This window comes from Mauremys mutica, chromosome 4 (assembly GCF_020497125.1).
Source record: "Mauremys mutica isolate MM-2020 ecotype Southern chromosome 4, ASM2049712v1, whole genome shotgun sequence".
In the NCBI taxonomy this organism is placed as follows: domain Eukaryota; kingdom Metazoa; phylum Chordata; order Testudines; family Geoemydidae; genus Mauremys; species Mauremys mutica.
This window is the reverse complement of record NC_059075.1, coordinates 161,331,889-161,341,504: the sequence shown is the minus strand read 5'-3', so window position 1 is coordinate 161,341,504 and position 9,616 is coordinate 161,331,889. Positions and strand designations below refer to the sequence as shown.

General features: G+C 53.6%; 1 pseudogene; it reads right to left on the bottom strand.

The window, feature by feature from the left end:
- Positions 1-600: 600 nt before the first annotated feature.
- Positions 601-5,875, bottom strand: LOC123368063 (annotated as a pseudogene).
- Between the last annotated feature and the right edge of the window lie 3,741 nt (positions 5,876-9,616).

Genomic DNA, 9,616 nt, shown 5'->3' with positions numbered 1-9,616 from the left:
ACAGTCAATTCTAAGCCAAGGGGGGTGAGCTAGGCACTGGGATTTTGGGGTGGGGGCAGTGCAGGATGGGGTGGGGGCTGGGGGAGCAGTGCAGGGGGTGAGAGGGGAGAAGATGGGGGTCTCTTACCACCTGGTGTCCCTGCCCTGCGCCTGGTGAACCCAGTGCCAGGGTGGGGTAGTAGGTAGCACCGGGTGCCGCTCGCCCTCAGGGCTCCCAACACCAGGGGCTGCTCAGCAGAGGCCTCCAGGTGCTGTGGGAGTCAAAGTGACATTTGCTGCCATTAGCGAGAAATCAGACCTGCCAGGGAAACGTTCAGCTCCCCCCCAACTCCGGCGTTCGCTGTTCCCATGCACACACATGGTGCCCAGATCTGATCATTACCTGTGATTTTAATCTGAGAAACTCCTGCCCTCCGTCCGTGCCATAGGATCCGGAGAGCTGCCAATCTCGCACCAACAGGTCCAGACGCTGCAACAGGGAGCATAGGAGAAGGGTCACGCTGGGGCTGGGGGCACAGAGAGCAGACCAGAGCTGGAGGCTGCCGCCGAACCCAGCCACCAAAACCAAGACCCTGGGCATGATGTAAGCGTGGAGGGAGAAAAATGGGGGCAGGGACTGGCTGTTTGCTCTGGGTTTGTCCAGCGCCTGGCACACTGCGGTCTGGGTCTAGGACAGGGCTTCTGAGGTGCTCTGGCAATAGAGGCAGTGACTAGTAAAAATGAGATTGGTTGATGGGAGGGGAACCAGCATTGTATCACAATGTCTGAGGGTGGGTGGGAAATGAGGACTCACCTGAAATGGGAGCAGATTGCAGGTCTCACCAACCTCCTTTGCAACATTAATAAAGATCTGAGATGCAGAGAGAGAAAGAGAGACAAAGAAAACGTTTTCCGTTTTGAGCAAAACATCTCCCCACAGGTGACGAAAGGTGACCAACCTAGATTGGTGGCTCAAAATAAACGAGTGAAAAAAATGTCACTGAAACGAGCCAAAACCTGAACAACGTTAAGTGAAAACTGATCATTGAAAAGAGAAAACAGATAAAACTGAGGAGAGAAACGTAGTTTCAAACACAATAACCGAACACCGGTAATCACAGATATAAATGCAATAACTGAACTCAGAAAAACCAATTGGTGGTTCTAGAAAAGCAGCCATCGAAGACACAGAAAGCCAATGATCAAACTCAGCAAGCCAATAATCAAAGTAAAAAAAGAAATAATCAAAAGCAGAAAATTAGTCATTGAAATCAGAAAACCATTTACTGAAAGCAGAAAAGCAGTGAAAGAAATCAATCACTTAGCAAAATTAGCAAACTAATAATTAATGTCAGAAAACCAGCAATTCTAATAAGATCTGAAATCAACGTCTGAAAACCATTAAAAAAAAGTATTTGGAGCCAAGATAACCAATCGTCAAAGAGTTAAAGCCAGCAATGGATGTCAGAAAACCAGATATCAAAGTCAAAAACCAAAAGTCAAAGCCAGAAAACCAGTAATTAGCATCAGAAAACCAACAACTGACTGCAAAAATCCAGTAACCAAAGCCAGTAAAGTAGTAAATGAAGTCAACCAAGAGCCAAAACAGAAAACCAGTATCTGAAGTATGAAAACCAGGCATCAAGGTCACAAAACTAAGTCAACGTTAGAAAATGAATAATCTAAGGCAGAAAACTAATAGAAAAAAGAAGCAATAAGTGAATAGCAGAATCGAAAAAAAAATTTAAATACCCCAAATTTTTGAAGAAAATTAAAAGCTGATAATCTGGACAGTGACACTAAGAAGTGAAGCCCAGTAAACAAACCCTGAAATTTTGTGATAAATAAAAAAAAGCAGAAAACTGATAAGGAACATCCCCAAACCGATGAGAAGATTAAAATCTGACAATCAAGGAACAAAACCCAATACACAAAATATGCAATGCGATAACAAAAGTCACAAAACTGACAACCATGGACCAAAACACGATAAATGAGAACTGACAACCCAAGACTGAAAGTCGAAGACCGAAACCTGAGAAACGAGTGGAAACTAAAAACGTGCAGCGAGAAACCCAGGAAACGCGAATATTGGGCTGTTCTTTGAAAGTGGAAATTTGCATGAAAGGATTCTGATTTTCTCAGTTTTCCATTTTTCAACAAAACTTTTATTTTCCATTTCCCCCATTGTCACTATCAAATCAACTGGCAACTAATGGTTGGTACTAAATAATGAACAGCTGACAGCCAATAGTGACTGTCAAATAACCAATAACTGGCAGCTATTAATGAATATATAATAACCAATTATAGATGTTATAGATTGGCCGAGCGAAGTAAAAGGCCTAACACACAACTCAATGGAATGTCTGTATGCATCGTGATAATTTTTTGAGACCACCTCTGATCAATTTCCAAATTACAGGGGGCACGCTAGGCATCTGTGGGAAGAACCCCAAATGATTTGGAGGGAAATTGGAAAAACAGAAAAGCCCAATTTGCATTTAGATCTGGTGACTAGCATCAGAAGGCAATGAGCCAACCGCTCCGGGAAGGAGGGTAGCATGATCGTCTGGGTGCTGAGCAGGGAGAATGGGGGGCACACAGACCCCTGGTATGGAGGGAGGAGGAATGGGGCACACAAAGCCCCTGGCATGGGGGCAGTGGGAGTGGGGCACACAGAGGTAGGGCTGGCGGATGGGACACAGGGTCAGGGTTAGGGCTGGTTGGAAAGATTCCAATGGAACATTTTCCCATCACAAACCCTTCGCTAACGCAGAGCGATGTGGGTTGCCCAGGGCTGGCTCCTGCCCATCCAGGCTCAGTGTGTGAGCGCAGAGCAGGTGCAGGTAGCTCCTGCCCCATACAGGGCAAAGGCAGAGAGCAGGGCCGAGTGCCATGGGCGTACTGGGGCGTCGGTCCCAGGGGGCCGAGGTACGGTTGGGTGGGCGTTTCCCTTAACTCTGTTGGTCCTGTCTTGGCTGCACGCAACAGACTGGCTGGGCACGCGCTGCCATCCCCCGCCTCCCCCCCGGCAAAAAAGCCCTGCTAGAATAGGCCAGTTGTGAGAAATGCTGATTTCGGGGGTGGGGAGTGTGTCTATCTTGGAAACCGCTTGCTCCACCTGCCCCAGGTCTGGGTCACCAAACCCACCACGCGCTGTCACGAGGCTCCCCAAACCTCTCGGCAATCGGAGTCTGCCGGCACATTTCAGATCACTAGGAGACTTGACGGACACAGAAATCTCTTCTCCCTGGGATCCCCAGCAGAGCCGGCGCCCAGCTTTAAAAACAAAGGCCCTGCTGCTCTGCGGGGCTCGGGTCAGCCCCCGTCGGCTGCTGCCCGGGCCATCCACAGGGCCTCTAGGACTTTCTGTCAAAAACAGCCCCAAAGAGTCTAGACGGCCACGCTCCAATCCTCACACCACCAGGACTCCTGGGTCCTCCCCAGCGGGGACATGGCTGAGAGGTCAGTGTCAGTAAAGCCGTGTGTATCCCCTGCCCCACCCACCTCCAAATAATCTGCCTCCGTGCGGGTAAACATGCTGGAAATGTTAAAAATCTAGAAACATAATGAGGAGAAAAGGTGAGTCCCCCACAGCTGAGTACCCCCACTGCACACAGAACAATGTGCCCTCCTGAGCCCCCGCCCACTCCCTGCTCCCCAGCACCCCTCTGAGCCCCCGCCCACTCCCTGCTCCCCAGCACCCCCTGCTGAGCCCCCGCCCACTCCCTGCTCCCCAGCACCCCCTGCTGAGCCCCCGCCCACTCCCTGCTCCCCAGCACCCCCGCCGAGCCCCCACCCACTCCCTGCTCCCCAGCACCCCCTGCTGAGCCCCCGCCCACTCCCTGCTCCCCAGCACCCCCTGCTGAGCCCCCGCCCACTCCCTGATCCCCAGCACCCCCTGCTGAGCCCCCGCCCACTCCCTGCTCCCCAGCACCCCCTACCGAGCCCCTGCCCACTCCCTGCAGCACGGCGCCCCCACCCAGTAGGAGCTGAGCAATATGCTGAACACAGAGAGCTTGATGCTGGTCTCCATGCGGCGCTCCAGGTCCAGGGAGCCCTCGGAGTCCACCAGGAACACGGCCACCTGCAGGGACAGACACAGGGAACAGCCCCCCATCCCCACCCCCAGTGTGTCTGTAGGGAGCCCCAGGGCTGGGACCCCCTGGCTCTGCAGTCCTCTCCCCCCTCCTCCAGCCCCGCCAGTCCCCCTGCCCCCACACAGGGCTTTACCCCCAGACTCCCCCATTCCCCTCCCCCCTCCCCCACTACTCCAGCCCCCCTGCCCCCCCATAGAAGCTTCCCCCCACACCACCCTCATTCCCCACCCCTACTGCCCCATCCCCTATTCCCTGCTTGCCCCTCTGCCCCACTCACCCTCCTGCCCTGGGCCTGGACCCAGAGGGGCTGGTCCCACATCCACACCCCCCTCGTCACGGTCTCCATCCCAGTACGACACTCAAATCCCCCCAGGGCCTGGTCCTCGCGGCCCATCCACGACGCATCCTCAGTCTCCTGTAGGGGACGACCAGGGCACGGTCAGGAGGGAACGGGGTTTGGGTCTGGGGCTCTGAGGGGGGAGGGGGTGGGGCACTGGGGGAGGGGGCGGTGTCCTGGGGGACACGGGGTGGGGCCTTGGCTGAAGGGTGGGGCCTGTGGTGCAGGGGGCGGGGCCATGGCTAGAAGGTGGCGCTTGTGGTGCAGGGGGAGGGGCTATGGATGGAGGGTGGGGCCTGTGGTGCAGCGGGAGGGGCCATGACTGCAGGGTGGGGCCTCAGTTGCTCTGCCCTGGGCCTGGTACAGGGGGGAGGGCCCTGGCTGGGGAGAGGGGACCTTTGCTGTAGAGGGAAAGGCCCTTGCTGGTGGATGGGGGGGGGGGCTTGCTGGGGTGGGTGGGGTCTGTGATGCAAGGGGCAGGGCCCTGTCTGGGGAGGGCGGGGTCTCTGGTTCAGGGGGCGGGGCCATAGCAGGGGCTCCCGTCCCCACTCACCAGGCGCTGGAGCCGGCGCAGCAGGCAATTCATCAGGAAGGATTTGCCCCGGCGCTGCTCCCCGATGATGGACACCAGGCAGACGGGGGAATCCCAAACCCCACGCTGCTCCAGGCAGTGGCTCAGGGCCTCCTCGTCCAGGGTCAGGCCCCGTTCCTCATCCAGACGCACCAGCTGCACCGGGCGCCCCGGCTCTGGCTGAGCCCCCGGCCCCTGCTGCAGGGAGAGAGCAGGGTCAGAGCTGGGACCCCACCCCTGAGCCAGCCAGTCCTCTGCCTCTGGACGAGAGCCCCGTGCCCAGTTTCCACCCCCTGAGGCAGCCAGTCCCCTGCCCTGGGCCAGTGGGAGCCTAACCCGTTTCCCCTTATCTGGCCTGTCTGGTCTCACCGGCTCCATCTCTTCCCACAGGGGCTCTTTGATTTTCTCCACTAGGGCTCTCAGACGCGTGTCTGGGGTCACCCTGTCCCTGGAGCAGGAAGCCCGGCACTCGGGGCACTGAAACCCAGTGCCAGTGAGCCACGAGGCAGCCCCGGCAGAAGTTGTGGCCGCACTCGATGGAGACGGGGTCATCCAAGACATCCAGGCAGATGGAGCAGGTGACGTCCTCCCGGAGTCGCTGCATCTCTCCAGACCCGCTGGGTGGGGGGAACCTACTGGGTCAGGACCTGGCACCCAGAGCAGAAGGGCTCTGCTGGAGGACGGCTGAGCTCTGAGGTGTGTCCCTTCCTGGCAGCAGGAGTCTGGCAGGGGAGGGAGAGTGTGGGAATATTTCTGTGAACAAGCTGCATGACTCAGTTTACCTGCCCACTTTGCGGTCCTGTCCCCTTGGTTGCACCAGAGCGAGAAGACGGATTCCAAGAAGCCATGGCAGAGACTGGTAGATTCCCGGACCAGGAGGGACCAAGACTGAGCTCCTGGATAACAGGCCAGAGAACTGTCCCCAGTTAATTCTCCTAGAAACATATCCCGCCTCAATGGAGAATCCACCACGCTGCGTGGTACACTGTTCCCATGGTTAATCCTCCCCACCCAGGGTAAACATTGACATGTGGTTTCCACTCTGAATATGTCCAGCTTCAACTCTACCCATGGGATCATGTGAGACCTTTCTCTGCTAGACTGTGGAGACCATTATCAAATATTTGTTCCCCGTGTAGGTTAAACGAAAGCATTGTGCACCCAGCCCTCGTGTTTCCAGCCCTTGCACCTGGGGTTGGGGGTGGGCGGAGGTGAAACTGGAAGGGGACCAGTAAGAAAATATCTAGAACCCCTCTGTCTGGGGGGAGATGAACATCTGAGGGGCCGGTTCTCCTTCCCTGGGTTAGCTGGTGCCTGTAAGTGCCCTGATCGCGGCTAACACAAGACAAGCCACGTTCTGGGGATTCTGTGGGCCCAAGGATTTGCCTGGGTTTCAGCTGGTTTCACTGGTCAGAGTTTGACAGTGTTTCAAACCACGGCGTGAGTCAGACCCAGCGTTGGGGGAAGATTAGCTGCTGCCTCTGCCTGTCTCTCTGCTGGACAGAGGGTGAGGTTCAAACCGCCCCTGCCCGGCAGGAACCCCACGCCCAGCCACCCGCTGGGACTAGACTGAGGGGGGACAATCCCTCCTGCCCCTGGGTGGGGGGAATGAGCAAGACTGGGGCAAACACCTTCCACACACGCACACACCCCTTACCTGGCTAATCGTCCCGTCTCTCCGTGCAGACAAACTTTGTCTGAGAAACAAAAGTGAAACTCTCCACGTCTGTTATGTGCTCGTTGCCAGGTGAGAGTGTGAGGGTGGGTGGGGAGGCCCTGCTCTCACATTGGTGCTGCCAGGGAGTGAGAGGGTAGGGCTGGGACAAAGAGTGGCACAGAGGGTGGGGCCAGGCTGTTCTCTGAGCTCATGCAGTCCTCCCGCACTGAAAGAGCTCAGCAGAATGCGTGGAGGCAAACAATGTCAGACTCCAGGAAAGCAGAAAATGAATGCGAGGACAGGAGGGACAAACGAGATGAGAGGTGGTGGGAGCAAGATGAGAGATGGTGGCAACGTGATGAGAGGAGGCAGGATGCAACGCTGAGGCTACTGGAGGAGCAAACTGATATGCTCTGGCAGCTGGTGGAGCTGCATGAAACACAGCAGGAGCACAGACTGCCGATGCAGCCCCTGTGTAACCACTTGCCCTTCTCCCCATGTTCCATAGCCTCCTCACCCACATGCCCAAGAACGTGGGGCGGGGGTGTGTGTGCGCCGGGCACCCAACCACTCCACCCCAGAGGACCGCCCAAGGAACAGAAGGCTGGTATTCAATAAGTTTTGAAGTTCAGTGTGGTCTTTTCCTTCCCTCCTCCCCTCCTCCAACACCCCACCTGGTGCTTCCCTCCTCCGCCACCCCTCCTGGCCTACCTTGGCAGTTATACCCCTATTTGTGTGATGAATTAATAAAGAATGCGTGATTTTGTAACAATAATGACTTTATTGCCTCTGCAAGTGGTGATCGAAGAGGGGAGGGCAGTTGGCTTACAGGGAAGTAGAGTGAACCAAGGGGGCAGGTTTTCATCAAGGAGAAACAAACAGAACTTTCACACCGTAGCCTGGCCAGTCTTGAAACTGGTTTTCAAAGCTTCTCTGATGCGCAGTGCGCCCTCCTGTACTCTGCTAATCACCCTGGTGTCTGGCTGCGCGTAATCAGCGGCCAGGCGATTTGCCTCAACCTCCCACCCCACCATAAACATCTCCCCCTTACTCTCAGAGATATTGTGGAGCACACAGAAAGCGGCAACAGTTTCGCTGAGGTCTAACGGAGTCAGTAAACTCCGCCGGCGCGCTTTTAAACTTCCAAATACACATTCTACCACCATTCTGCACTTGCTCGGCCTATAGTTGAACAGCTCCTGACTACTGTCCAGGCTGCCTGTGTATGGCTTCATGAACCAGGGCGTTAAGGGGTAGGCTGGGTCTCCAAGGATAACAACAGGCATTTTAACATCCCCAATGGTTATTTTCTGGTCTGGGAAGTAAGTCCCTTCCTGCAGCTGTTCAAACAGACCAGAGTTCCTGAAGATGTGTACCTTTCCCGGCCATCCCATGTTGATGTTGGTGAAATGTCCCTTTGTCATAAACAGATAGTTAAGGGTTAAGGTCTCTTTTACCTGTAAAGGGTTAACAAGCTCAGTAACCTGACGGACACCTGACCAGAGGACCAATCAATTTTAAATCTCTGTGGAGGGAAGTCTTTGTCTGTGTTCTTTGTTTAGGGGGTGTTCTCTCTTTGGATCTAAGAGGGGCCAGACGTATATCCAGGGTCTTTAAGTTTCCTGAAGTATTCTCTTCTATTTAGTATAGTGAGTATTAGAAAGGCGGATTAGTCTTCTAATTAATTTCTGTATTTGCAAATGTGTGTTTGCTGGAACCCTATTTTATTTTATTTTTGGTGGCTGTATTTGTCCTGATGCAAGCTCTCTAATTTCATAAACTAATCCCTGTATATTTTCATCCTGGTGTTACCGAGATAGCGTACTTTCTTTCTTTCTTTTAATAAAGTTTTTTCTTTTTAGAACCTGTTTAATTTCTTCCCTTGTTTGGAATTTCAGGGGAAGGGGGGGGGGGGGAAGTGAATCCCTCTTTGTTTAGAGTCAAGGAGCTGAATCAAGGTAATCTCTCCCAACGACTAGGGGAGGGGGAAGAAGGTGGGGGAATGGTTTATTTCCCTTTGTGTTAAGATCCAAGGAGTTTGGATCTGTGTTCCCAGGGAAAGTTTTGGGGGAACAGAGAGTGTGCCAGACACTGAAACCTGGCTGGTGGCAGCAAGAACCAGATCTAAACTAGGATTTAAGTTTAGAGGAGTCCATACAGGTCCCCATCTTGTGGACGCTAAAGTTCAAAGTGGGGAATAAACCTATGACATGGTGGTAGAGGTGGGATATTTCCTGGGATGGGAAACAGTGCCTGGAGAAGGGTTGTTGGGGTTGGCAGGAACATTCTGCTTAGCCTTTTCTAATTCCAGGGCCTGCTGGTGGGCCTCCCTCTGGAGCTCCAACACCCTCCTGTGGTTAGCCTCCCGCTCTTTTTCTTTTATTTCCATCTCCTTGAGTTTTAATTGCAATTCCTTAGTTTAGATGCTTCCTTGGCACTAATTTTTTCTGCTTTCTGGTGCTGGCCACACCCCTCTGCAGTCAGTGAATTGACTGTGTTGCTTGGTTTACAATTTCCTAACCTATTCCCGACTGAATAAAAAGAAAACAAAACTTTTCATTTGCAAATGTTGGTAGCTGGGTTTGCTGGCTGAGAGAGAACCAGGAAAACTGATTTGTCCTGTCTCTCTCAAACTTGCTAATGCTCTCTCAGTGGGAATCTCTTTCTAACAAAGCTTTGTTATAAAAACCTAATACCTCTGCCCCAAGCTGTTTTTCCAAACAGCCAAAAAGGACAAAACTTCTCTGCTTTGGTTTCAAAAACAATCCCCCTCCCCGCTAGCCTGCTTTCCTGCTCTAGAAGGAGAGAACAGCTCTCAATGGCTCTTGGTTCTTAAAACATCCCAACCGCTGCCTACCATGTCATGGGTCCTTTCCCAAAGAAGACCCCCAGAGGAAAGCAGTACATACTGACTTTCGTGGACTTTGCTACCAGATGGCCGGAAGCAGTGGCTCTAGGCAACACCAGGG